The sequence below is a fragment of the Bubalus kerabau genome, chromosome 16, assembly GCF_029407905.1.
Source record: "Bubalus kerabau isolate K-KA32 ecotype Philippines breed swamp buffalo chromosome 16, PCC_UOA_SB_1v2, whole genome shotgun sequence".
Taxonomy (NCBI): domain Eukaryota; kingdom Metazoa; phylum Chordata; class Mammalia; order Artiodactyla; family Bovidae; genus Bubalus; species Bubalus kerabau.
In genome coordinates this window covers 23,980,435-23,994,126 of record NC_073639.1, presented here as the reverse complement: position 1 = coordinate 23,994,126, position 13,692 = coordinate 23,980,435, and the positions used below count along the sequence as shown (strand labels likewise).

General features: G+C 39.4%; 1 long non-coding RNA gene across 2 annotated transcripts in view; it reads left to right on the top strand.

Annotated features, from left to right (window-relative positions):
• Positions 1–5,340: 5,340 nt before the first annotated feature.
• LOC129630394 (uncharacterized) overlaps positions 5,341–13,692 on the top strand; it is a 200,244-nt gene continuing 191,892 nt past the window's right edge. For both annotated transcript variants that reach the window (XR_008703675.1, XR_008703674.1), the window contains exon 1: positions 5,341–5,558. This is a non-coding gene — a long non-coding RNA (uncharacterized LOC129630394). The remainder of the gene's footprint in view (positions 5,559–13,692) is intronic.

Genomic DNA, 13,692 nt, shown 5'->3' with positions numbered 1-13,692 from the left:
ACAGGAGACAGGAATCAAGACCATCCCCAAGGAAAAAAAAATGCAAAAAAGCAAAATGGCTCTCTGAGTAGGCCTTACAAATAGCTGTGAAAAGGAGAAGCAAAAAGCAAAGGAGAAAAGGAAAGATATACCCGTTTGAATGACTTCTTTGGTGGCTCAGACAGTAAAGCATCTGTCTACAATGTGGGAGACCTGGGTTCAATCCCTGGGTCGGGAAGTTCCCTGTAGAAAGAAATGGCAACCCACTCCAGTACTCTTGCCTAGAAAATCCCATGGACAGAGGAGCCTGGTGTCCATGGGGTCGCAAAGAGTCAGACACGACTGAGCAACTTCACTTCACTTCACCTGTTTGAATGCAGAGCCTTCTAGAGAAGGAGATAAAAAAATGTAATCAACTCCAAGGCTTTGACAGTGAGTTGTCGAAGTTTCAGTCAATCTCTTGTTGTTCTATCAAAACTCAAGAGGAATTTGAATCAAGGAATAGCTCTGATATGCTACATCAGAAGAATACAGCAAAGACAGCAGCTATTCCAGAATAGGCAGAGTATATGCCCACCCCCTAAGCCTGAAGATAAGGAATGAATAGGAAAATCCCCTGGGAATTAAGTCTGGTCAGATAATAAAGAAGACACTTAGTGTCTTTTCAGAGGACAAAGCAGGAGTCTTTAACTGCTGTTGTTGTTTCTCTTTGTTCAGTCCTGTCCAACTCTTTGTGACCCCATGGACTGTAATATGGCAGGCTTCCCTGTCCTTCACCATCTCCTGGAGCTTGTTCAAAGTCATGTCTGTTGAGTCAGTGATGCCATCCAACCATTTCGTCCTCCATCATCCCCCTTTCTCTCCTGTCTTCTGTCTTTCCCAGCATGAGGGTCTTTTCCAATGAGTAGGCTCTTTGCATCAGATGGCCAAAATATGGGAGCTTCAACTTCAGCATCAGTCCTTCTGATGAATATTCAGGGTTAATTTCCTTTAGGATGGACTGGTTTAATCTCCTTGCAGTCCAAGGGACTCTCAAGAGTCTTCTCCAACACCACAGTTCAAAAGCGTCAATTCTTCAGTGCTCAGCCTTCTTTATGGTCCAGCTCTCATACCCATACATGACTACTGGGAAAACCATAGCTTTGCAAATATGGACCTTTGGCAGGAAAGTAATGTCTCTGCTTTTTAATACACTGTCTAGGTTGGTCATAGCTTTTCTTCCAAGCAGCAAGCATCTGTTAATTACATGGCTGCAGTTACAATCCACAGTGATTTTCTAACTCAAGAAAATAAAATCCATCACTGTTTCCATTGTTTCCCCATCTATTTGCCATGGAATGATGGCACCAGATGCCATGATCTTAATTTTTTGAATGTTGAGTTTTAAGCCAACTTTTTAACTCTGCTCTTTCACTTTCATCAAGTGGCTCTTCAGTTCCTCTTCGCTTTCTGCCATTAGGGTGGTGTCATCTGCATATCTGAGGTTATTGATATTTCTCCTGGCAACCTTGATTCCAGCTTCCTCTTAATCCAGCACAGCATTTCACATGATGTACTCTGCATATAAGTTAAATAAACACAGTGACAATATACAGCCTTGATGTACTCCTTTCCCAATTTTGTTCTGTGTGTGGTTCTAATTTTTGCTTCTTGACCTGCATACAGGTTTATGAGGAGGCAGGTAAGGTGGTCTGGTGTTTCCATCTATTTAAGAATTTTCCCCTTTGCCATGATCCACACAGTCAAAAGCTTTTGCATAGTCAATGAAGCAGATGTATATTTTTCTGGAATTCTCTTGCTTTTTCTATGATCCAAGGGATGTTGGCAGTTTGATATCTGGGTCCTCTGCCTTTTCTAAATGCAGCTTGTACCTCTGGAAGTTCACAGTTCATGTACTGCTAAAGCCTAGCTTGCAGGATTTTGAGCATGACCTTGCTAGTATGTGAAATGAGTGCAATTGTGCTGTAGTTTGAACATTCTTTGACATTGCCCTTCTTTGGCATGGGAATGAAAGATGACATTTTCCAGTCCTGTGGCCACTGCTGAGTTTTCCAAATTTGCTGGCATATTGAGTGCAGCACTTTCCCAGCATCATCTTTTAGGAATTGAAATCACTCAGCTGGTATTCCATCACCTCCACTAGCTTTGTTCATAGTGATGTCTCCTAAGTCCCACTTCACATTCCAGAATGTCTGGCTGTAGGTAAGTGATCACACCATTGTTGTTGTCTGGGTCATTAAGATCTTTTTTGTATAGTTCTTCTGTGTATTCTTGCCATCTTTTCTTAATATCTTCTGCTTCTGTTAGGGCCATACCATTTCTGTCCTTTATTGTGCCCATCTCTGCATGAAATGTTTCTTTGGTATGTTTAATTTTCTTCAAGAGATCTCTAGTCTTTCCCATTCTATTGTTTTCCTCTATTTCTTTGCTCTGATCACTGAGGAAGGCTTTTGAGAGGGTAACAGGCAGGAAGGCCAGGGGTCTCCAAATGGAAGAAATAGCCTGCAAGTGTCAGACATTTTTATCTCTCTTAAGTGGCAGGAGGAAACAAACTAGCAATATTTTTTTCCTTCTCTATACAAATTTAAAGAGAGGTTTCTCTTAAAATACTGTGTTGCCATAATGACACCTGGTTTCTCCTGAAGTTAGCTATTCTTGAGCCTAGAGATAACCAATGCCTTTTTCTTATGGAAATGTTTGTCTTAAGCTATGCTAATGTACTACGCCTTTACTCCAAACTCGGTCTCCAAGTCGGTTCCGCCTCTTGGCCCAAAACCTACTTGACAAACCAGTATGTTATGCTCAGATATTGTTCCCCTAATCTATGTAAATGAAACTATTTGTATGGTGGTCTGCCCTTCTTTAAGATTCAAGTTAATTATTTTATGGCCCAGGATAAACCATTTGGTGCCATTCTGAATTATAAGACATTCCTTTCTTTCATTAACAGACTGCTAGTGACTATATAACATCCAGCTGAAGACTAGCAAGGGGGTAGTACTCTTTCTGCCCCCTTCTGATGCCTATGTCAGAAGCTTTCTCTATCTCCTTTATACTTTAATAAAACTTTATTACACAAAAGCTCTGAGCGATCAAGCCTCGTCTCTGGCCCCGGATTGAATTCTTCTCCTCCGGGGGCCAAGAATCCCAGTGTATTCGCGTGATTCAACAACAACCTTTCACTTTCTTATCTCTTCTTGCTATTTGGAACTCTGCATTCAGATGAGTATATTTCCTTTTCTCCCTGTCTTTTACTTCTCTTCTTTTCTAGGGTATTTGTAAGGCCTCCTCAGACAGCCATTTTGCTTTTTTGCATTTCTTTTTCTCACGGATGGTCTTGATCATGCCTTCTGTACAATGTCATGATTCTCCATCCATACTCCTTCAGGGACTCTGTCTATCAGATCTAATCCCTTGAATCTATTTGTCACTTCCACTGTATAATCATAAGGGAATTGACTTAGGTCATACCTGAATGGTCTAGTGGTTTTCCCTACTTTCTTCAACTTAAGTCTGAATTTGGCAATAAGGAGTTCATGATCTGAGCCACAGTCAGCTCCCAGTCTTGTTTTTGCTGACTGTATAGAGCTTATTCATCTTCAGCTGCAAAGAACAATAAAAGCCATAAGACTTCCTATGTGGTGCTCGTGGTAAAGAACTCACCTGCCCCTGGAGGAGACTTAAAGAGACTCCAGTTCCATCCCTGGGTCAGGAAGAAACCTTGGAGGAGGGTGTGGCCATCCACTCCAGAATTTTTCCTGGAAAATCCCATGGACAGAGGAGCCTGCTGGGCTACAGTCCATGGAATTCCAAAGAGTTGGACATGACTGAAGCAACTTAGCACACAGCACTATTCAGTAAAGAAAATATTTGATGGTACATGAAGACAAAGTTGACTATTTTACTGTACTGTTATGTAGTCCCCTAAAAAGCCGAATGGACCTCACCCAAAGTTTGGTTCACGTTGAGACAGTGCTGCACACAGGAAAAGGGTGTGAAAAAGTTTATACTTATGTAATAAAGACTCTGGAAAGTATAGGTAGTCTCTTAAGCCATTTCTCAGATCTGAAGTGGCTTCAGAAAACAAAGGTGACTGGCTGAAGTTTTTATCATCTTTATTAGATAGGGCTGGAGAAGAATCTTGCTTGGTTTGAATCTCTCACCTGTGCCATAGGAAGGCAACACAAGTCTCCTTATCAGCTTGATCAGGTGTAGCATACCAGGGGAAGAGGGAAGGCTGAGGCTCAAAGCTGTCAATAGTCAAATATAAAAAAAAAAAATTGAGTCAGACTTCTTATTACATATAATACCCTGTACCATTATCAACATTCACATTATTCATATATTAAAATTGAAAACACGTATATAAGCGAATAGACAGAATACATCACAAGTCTATCCCACAAAGACATTCATAGGTGAGACCTTAGCAGATGGTTCTGTATCTGTAGATCTCTAACTTGGCTGTATATTGGCATCATCTTGTGTGTTAGTCATTCAGTTGTATCTGATTCTTTGTGATCCCATCAAGCTCATCTGTCCATGGAATTTTCCAGTCAAAAATATTGGAATAGGTTGCCATTTCCTACTCCAAGAGATCTTCCTGACCCAGGGATCAAACCTGTGACTCTTGTGTCTCCTGCATTGGCAGCGGGGTTCTTTACTGATGACACTTGTGAAGCCTAGAATCATCTTAAAGGCATTAAAATCTCACCTCCAGAAAATCTGATTGAATTGATCTGAATTGAGTCTTGGTCATTGAATTTTATAATCTCCCTAGTTGATTTTAATTTGTAGCAAAGTTTAAGCATCACTGTTGGAGAAGACGTGTGTGTGCACATTTTTTGCAGTAATAAACAGGGAATATAACTATTCATACAGTTTATAAGCAATTTTCATTTAACATATCTTAGGTCATCTTTCTGTGCCTATAAAAGCAACACCTACAGCGTCTTTATAATGCCTGCCTATTACCTTACTATATCAACATACTGTAACTTCTATCCCAACAAGCCTCTGTGCAGGACACTTACATTATATCAAATTTGTCATATTTTTTAAAACACTTAAGAATATTCTTTTATATGTACAACCTTGCTCATTTTTATAATTCTTAGTGAAATTTCTCTAGAAATATAATCACTGACTTATAGAATATAGATATGTTTAAGTCTATTTTCTGTCATCCCTCCAGCAGGAAATGAGGTTGTGTATATCCCTAAAACTCCACCATGCTGGGTATTAAAGTAGAAATAAAAATGTAATTAAATTCTGTAATTTAACTTACTTTAAACTGAACAACAACAATAACATTAAAAAAAAAACACACAAACTCTGACTCTATTTTCTCCCTAACAGCAAGTCTGAAGAACTGATTCATTAGAAAAGACCCTGATGCTGGGAAAGATCGAAGGCAGAGGGGAAGGGGACGACAGAGAATGACATGATTAGATGGCATTACCGACTTGATGGACATGAGTTTGAGTAAACTCCGGGAGTTGATGATGGACAAGGAAGCCTGATGTGCTGCCGTCTATGGGATTACAGAGTCGGACACGACTGAGCAACTGAACTGAACAGTAAGTCAGTTTTCCCAGATTGGTTATTCAGTCATCCTTGATTTGCTAAACTCAGAAAATTTATATCTAAACTGGGGCAGTGATAATACCTACCTCACATATTTTCAGGATGAACTAAATTAGTTAATATATATTAAACACTTAGAATAGTATACAGCATATAATAAATGCTCAGCATGTGATCACTATTATTTTCATGATCGTCATCCTGACAATATTTACTATATACTGTGAGTCTGTTTCTTGATTCTGAGTTCTGTGGGACTGGATCATAGCTAACTTTGCCCCAGTTGCCTAAGTTTCAGTGAGTATAGCTTTGACATACATATCTTCATATCAGAACATTTTCTGCTTTGTCAAAATGGGCCACTGTTCTGGCTATTTTCACATATTCTATTGAAGAAACTTAACATCATATTGTTAGATTCAAAAGGGAAATTTCATTCTGTTTTTTTATTCTGCTTGAGTTAAATACAAGACAATTAGAGCAAGATTTACATTGCTTACAATTCTTTCTACCTAATGGAATGTTATACCTCTTCCTATTGTCAAATTTCCTCTTACGTGCGCCTATAAATTCATGTAGTTTTCCTCAGAGATGTTTTGCGTATTCTTATTAAGTTTATGCTAAGTATTTTGTATTTGTATTGATTGTCAAAGGATTACTTTTATGTTATATTTTCTGTTTATACTTAGTATATTTGATTGATAGCTCTTTTATATTTATTTGTAACTGACTGACTTCACTGAATTCCCTGGGTAGTTATAATTCAAGGACATTATAATTCAAGTCTTCTCTTTGTGTGAAGAATGCTGTGTGTAGCAGCTAAATCTTCATTCCAGTTTATGGATGGGATTAAGAGATGGGGTAGAGGGGATAAACTATCCTCAATTTCACCTTTAGAGTTAAAAAATGTCCTATCCCTTTTAGTTAAAGAGTCTGTACTTCATTTTTGGAGTCAAATATTGTCATGACTAATTATAAAAAGTTTTAGGTAAGAAGGTGACTAAGGAAATATAATGCCGTTCGGTTGCTCAGTCATGTCTGACTCTTTGCAACCCCATGTACTGCAGCATGCCAGGCTTCCCTGTCCTTCACCATCTCCTAGAGCTTGCTCAAACTCATGTCCATTGAGTCGGTGGTGCCATCCAGCCATCTTATCCTCTGTCTCTCCCTTCTCCTCCTGCCTTCAATCTTTCCCAGCATCAGGGCCTTTTCCAGTGTGTCAGCTCTTCTCATCAGGTGGCCAAAGTATTGGAACTTTAGCATCATCCTTCCAAATATATTAAATAGAGCCTTACCTCACAAAATTAACCACCACTGTCCTTTTACCCTAGCAGTTATAATAAGTATATCTCTAAACTTTATTTTCACCAGTATATATTTGAAGTAAAGCAGCTCTAAGTGTGAAATAGATGCGGAAACAGTGGAAACAGTGTCAGACATTTTTTTTTTGGCGGGGGGTGGGGGGGGCGGGGGGAGGGGCTCCAAAATCAATGCAGATGGTGATTACAGCCATGAAATTAAAAGATGCTTACTCCTTGGAAGGAAAGTTATGACCAACCTAGATAGCATATTAAAAAGCAGAGATATTACTTTGCCAACAAAGGTTCGTCTAGTCAAGGCTATGGTTTTTCCTGTGGTCATGTATGGATGTGAGAGTTGGACTGTGAAGAAAGCTGAGCACCAAAGAATTGATGCTTTTGAACTGTGGTGTTGGAGAAGACTCTTGAGAGTCCCTTGGACTGTAAGGAGGTCCAACCAGTCCATCCTAAAGGAGATCAGTCCTGGGTGCTCATTGGAAGGACTGATGCTAAAGCTGAAACTCCAATACTTTGGCCACCTCATGCAAAGAGTTGACTCATTGGAAAAGACTCTGATGCTGGGAGGGATTGAGGGCAGGAGGAGAAGGGGACAACAGAGGACGAGATGGCTGGATGGCATCACTGACTCGATGGACGTGAGTCTGAGTGAACTCTGGGAGTTGGTGATGGACAGGGAGGCCTTGCATGCAGCAGTTCATGGGGTCGCAAAGAGCCAGACACTACTGAGCCACTGAACTGAACTGAGTTCAACTGAAGCGTGCCCCAGTGGACTCCTAGGGGTGTCCAAACTTTTTTTAAGGTGATCTGTGATATCTAAGGAGAAGGCAATGGCTCCACACTCCAGTGTTCTTGCCTGGAGAATCCCAGGGATGGGGGAGCTGTGATATCTAAATTATCTTGTATAATAGCACTGTTATCTACTTTTGCACTTTGTTGCCGTTTACAACAACTTTGTTGCTGTCTTTTAATTTCATGCCATTTATGATAGTGAAATATTTGTAATAAAACTGGTGTTACTAGCATGAATCAAGGCAGCAGTATGAAGGCTAGTAATCATGGTGTTTTTCATGCACTTGCAGACAAAACAAAAATACAGTTTCAATTAAGAATAACCTGATGAAGCAGTAAACTCTACTAACGTTATTAAATCTCAACCCTTATGCATGCATCTTTTTAAGGCTCTGTGTGACAGTGAGAAATGCACAGAAAGCACTCTGCAGAATAATATGTTGGTGACTGGAGGAAAAACACTTATATAACTATCTGAGTAAAGAGGTGAACTAGCCACTCTTTTCACGAAGCACCATTCTTATTTAAAAGAAGATTCCCAAGCTAATGATTGTGCCAGAATGAGTGAAGTTGCTCAGTTGCGTCCTACTCTTTGCAACCCCATGGACTGTAGCCTACCAGGCTCCTCAGTCCATGGAATCTCCAGGCAAGAATACTGGAATGAGCTGCCATTTCCTTCTCCAGGGGATCTTCCCAACCCAGGGATGGAAACGGGGTCTCCTGCATTGTAGGCAGACGCTTTACCATCTGAGCTACCAGGGAAGCCCAGTGGTTGTTCAGACCTTGGTATTTGACAGATATTTTCTTGAAAATAAATTCAGTGAGCCTGTCACTTCAAAGAGAATGACTGACAATATTGTTATCAGTGATAAAATCTGAACTTTCAGTTGAAAATCAGAATTTTGGAAAGCTTGTCTGCTACCACAGGCTTGATAATTTCCCAATACTTAAAGGTTTTCTGATGAGATTGGAAAAAATAGCAAATGTGTTTTTATGTTATTATTGTACAATCTATCAGAGTTAAGAATATCTACCCAGCATAAGGAATCAATTTTCCAAATGACCAATTCATGATATTACAAAATTGTATATGAGTAAATGATCCATTCAAAATGAAAGAGTGATGAATGGATTTTAACTTAACAAACTACGAAATTTGCTGGTTTCAGATTCCACACCACAGTTAATCTTTAAGAAACTATTGTTTATCAAAGAAGAATATTAACAACCATCTGTAGACGCTATTAAAATACTCCTTTTTCCAACCACATATCTGTGTAAAGCTGAATTTCCTTCATACATTTCAACCAAAACAACATATATAGCAGGTCAAGTACTATTTGGGCACCCAGATTTCTTCCTTTAAGCAGGCCATTAACAGGATTTGACAGAAACATAAAACAGTTCCATTCACCTCACTGATATTTTTTTCAGGAAAAATAATTATTTTCATAAAATATGTTAGTTATATTAATGAATAATGGATTTATCCTCTTAAAGTTAGTAAAAAAATATTTTAACACTTTTCTCTATTTTCTCATACTTTAAGTGTTAGTAGCTATAACCCCAGAGAAGGCAATAGCACCCCACTCCAGTCCTCTTGAATGGAAAAATCCCATGGACGGAGGAGCCTGATAGGCTGCAGTCCATGGGGTCGCTAAGAGTCAGACACGACTGAGCGACTTCACTTTCACTTTTCATTTGCATGCACTGGAGAAGGAAATAGCAACCCACTCCAGTGTTCTTGCCTGGAGAATCCCAGGGACAGGGGAGCCTGGTGGGCTGCCGTCTATGGGGTCGCACAGAGTTGGACACGACTGAAGCAACTTAGCAGCAGCAGCAGCAGCTATAACCCACAAAGACACAAATTTGGGGGCATTTAAGACACTCAATAGATTTTCAGAGTGTAAATTGTTTTAGTACTAAAAAATTTGAGAGCCATTGATATGGGGCTGGGGGAGTGGGAAGGATTATCTAGCATCATGGTAGAACTTGCCTCCACCAGAATATATAGACCTTGGTTGAACTTCTAACTATAAGAATGTCAATCCCCACTGAGAAATTCAGATTTCACTAAAGACTGTCCTGGAATATCTGAGATGGGTTTCCTGATGAATTTCTGATTCATCCTTCCTTTGGAAGCCTGGTTAGCACTAGAAGAGATTGTATTTGGTCACAGTGTTATGTCTGTGAGTAGAAAGAGGCTGAGAAATAGGTGCCATGGGGAGCCTTAAGCTCTACTTAGATTTTAAGTAATTTATAAGCTTTGGGCGACAGAGGATGAGATGGCTGGATGGCATCACTGACTCGATGGACTTGAGTCTGAGTGAACTCCAGGAGTTGGTAATGGACAGAGAGGCCTGGCGTGCTGCGATTCATGGGGTCGCAAAGAGTTGGACACGACTGAGCGACTGATCTGATCTGATCTGATAAGCTTTGGTGACCTTTATAAGAGCAAACTACATAAAACCAAGTTTATTGAGATGTTTAGAAAATTAACTCCAAATATAATTATGTTTTTGTCTATTTTTCCTTTCAGTTCTTTTATTATTATTATTATTTTATGTATTTTAAATCTCTGTTCCTGTGTGCTTAAAATTTTAGAACTATTATGTCTTCTTGATGCATTGACTCCTTCTTATTACATAATGTTCCTGTCTATTCTGGTCATATTCTTTGTTACAAAGTTGGCTTTTTCTATTAATATAGCCATTTCTGCTTTATTTTGATTATATTTGTAGATTATGTTTTAAATTTCCATTCAATTTAAAGTAGCTTAGTTATAGATAGTATCTGTTTGGGTCTCTGTCTTCTATTTGGTATGTTCAAAGCATTTATAATACTTTGATATTGATATGTCCATTTTGCTAGCTATGTTCTATTTCATCTGTTGTTCATCCCGTGTTTCTGCCTTTTGGATTGGTGAGTTTTTGTGATTTTATTTTTTCCATCATTGTTATTCATAACTTTCAAGAAAAAAGATTTTGCCTTAATGTATATAAATACACACACATGCGCATACATATAATTAAAAGTGGACTGAAACAAGAGCTGACAACCTGTTACACAGCAATAGGAAGTTCACATGGTAACAACCTAACATAACACATTCCCAGTACCTCTCTCCCATCCTTTTTAATATTCCCATCTTATGTTTTACTTTCATGAATGTTATCAGTGTACATAAATTGCTTTCCCATTTGTTTTAGATAGTTTTGTTCTATAGCAATTAATTTTCTTAAGTTTTATGTTTACACTAATTCATGCCACCTTCATTCCTATGGTCATGTATGGATGTGAGAGTTGGACTGTGAAGAAGGCTGAGCGCCGAAGATTTGATGCTTTTGAACTGTGGTGTTGGAGAAGACTCTTGAGAGTCCCTTGGACTGCAAGGAGATCCAACCAGTCCATTCTGAAGAAGATCAGCCCTGGGATTTCTTTGGAAGGAATGATGCTAAAGCTGAAACTCCAGTACTTTGGCCACCTCATGCGAAGAGTTGACTCATTGGAAAAGACTCTGATGCTGGGAGGGATTGGGGGCAGGAGGAGAAGGGGATGACAGAGGATGAGATGGCTGGATGGCATCACTGACTCGATGGACTTGAGTCTGAGTGAACTCTGGGAGTTGGTGATGGACAGGGAGGCCTGGTGTGCTGTGATTCATGTGGTCGCAGAGTCGGACCCAACTGAGCAACTAATCTGATCTGATCTGATCATTTCTTTGAGTTGACCTATCTTCCCTCCAACAGAGAATATTGGGCCCCCAAATCTGTGTTAGTTTTCTGTTGCTGCATAACAGGTTATTGTCATTGTTTAGTTGCTAAGTCGGATCTGACTATTTTGCAACCCCATGGACTGTAGCCCACCTGGCTCCTCTGTCCATGGGATTTTCCAAGCAATAATACTGGAGTGGGTTGCCATTTCCTTCTCCAGAGAATCTTCCTGACCCAGGGATCTTCCTCACGTCTTCTACATTGACAGGTGGGTTCTTTACCACTCAGCCACTGTGTAACAGGTTACCACAAACTTAAAATTACAACCTTAAAATGGTTAATTTCCTGTTATATGAATGTTACCTAAAAACATAAATAACCATTTATTGAAGCCAAGGATTTTTATTCCCTTAAGTAACTGATTAGAGCTTATTCAACTGAAGGTGATTAAAATGGAGATAAAAAGAAAACAGAAAAGACACATTTATAATCTAACAATTCCTTTGGTCAGAAGTCCAAATACAGTGTCTTCTCAGAGTCATCAAGGCTGAAATCAAATTTTTAGCTAGGGCTGCAATTTTGTTTCAGATTCTGGTCACCTTCCATGATCATTCTGGTTGTTGGCAGAATGCAATCTCTCACGATTGTAGGATTAAGGTCCTTACTTTCTTGCTGTCTGTTAACTGGGGGTCATTTCTAGAAGCTGGACATGCCAGCCTTTCTTTGAAAATCCTGGCAGATTGCTTATTCAAAGTTAACCTGAAAATCCCTCTGACTTCAGGATGTGGAGGGACAAATTTAGGATTCTACCTCCCACCTCACATTATTCATGATGCTCCAAAGGTTTCACGTTCATCTACTGTTTGTTTCTTGTGTTTGGGATGAGATGGGTGTGGCAGATTTTTCTCAATGTCGGTTTCATCTATAGCTTTAAACCTTCCTCTTCAACTTCACTTCAGAGAGGGTCTTTCTCTGTGCTCTTGACCTTCCTCCAGCAGTGAACAGCTATGACTTATAACTCAGATTATTATCTTGCTTGTGGAGGGTAGGAAAGGGGTTCCCAGTTGTTTGGGGTCAGCTTCTATCTTAGGTAGGTAGTATGTTCCTGATTTTTGGTTGTGGAGCCTTTTCTATGCTTTTGCCCATCTCCACCTGCAGTAGGACACTTCTGATTATCTGGCCCCAAGATGTATTCCTGCCCCTCCTCCAAGGGTGGTGGTTGTTGTTTAGTTACTAAGTTATGTGCCACTGTTTGGACCCCATGGACTGTAGCTTGCCAGGCTCCTGTGTCCATGGGATTCTCCAGGCAAGAGTACTGGAATGGGTTGACATTTCTTCCTCCAGGGGATCTTCCCCAACCAGAGGTGGAACCCATGTCTCCTGCTTTATAGATGGTTTCTTTACTGCTGAGCCACCAGGATGCTTAGAGAGAATTATTTTACATTCTTTTCCCCCAGCTGGAATGGGTTTTCACTCTTGCCCTAAAGGTGATATGATTTGCTATCCAGTCTTGCTAATTCAAGGCTTTTCTTTCATAGAGGAGATAGAGACTAAAAGATGTTATCTTTTTCCTAGAAATGCACCAAAAAAGGATTTCTTGGGTCTCTTGCCCCCATGTTTTGTCATGAGTTCATAGTGAGGTCTTTGTGGAAGAAACTGTGAGATTGTAAAAATTCAATACTTTTGCATTTTCACGTTTAGCCATACTCAACATTGAACAATTTATTAAAAATTTTGGCCTCCAGAGTATCCTGTATTTGTTCCAGGTAGGCAAATACTAGCATCCTATGTCTCCTTAGATATCTCTGCTTTTCTTTAATATTAGCTTAGGTGGTTGCCCTGCAGCCATAACTCTCTGATAGATTCAAGATAATGGGATTCTGTAGGTTCTCTGATGCTATATTGTTGTCAGTGTGGAAGCAGCCCTCTTAGCTTCTTTTACATCCTAGGAAAGCTTGTTAATTTTTGTTGTTATTGTTGTGAGTGTCCATTAAAATCATTTCCCATGAGGATAGTAAGTATACCTGTGGATTCACCATATCTGATTCTTATTTGATGAACATTATGTATTTGTTGAATGAGTCAATAAAGATGTGAACAAAAGAATGGGTACTAATAGAAAGGCACAAGAAGGAATGAAACCTTATGATCACTTTTAGATTTTTACTTCCAGATATGTGAGACAAAAATTTGTCTCATTTTTAAGCTACTCATGTGTGAAATTTGTTATAACATCAAAAGAAAACTAATCTACATGATAGGAACAGAAGGTATGAGGTTAAAACAAACTCAAAGTATGACCAAGT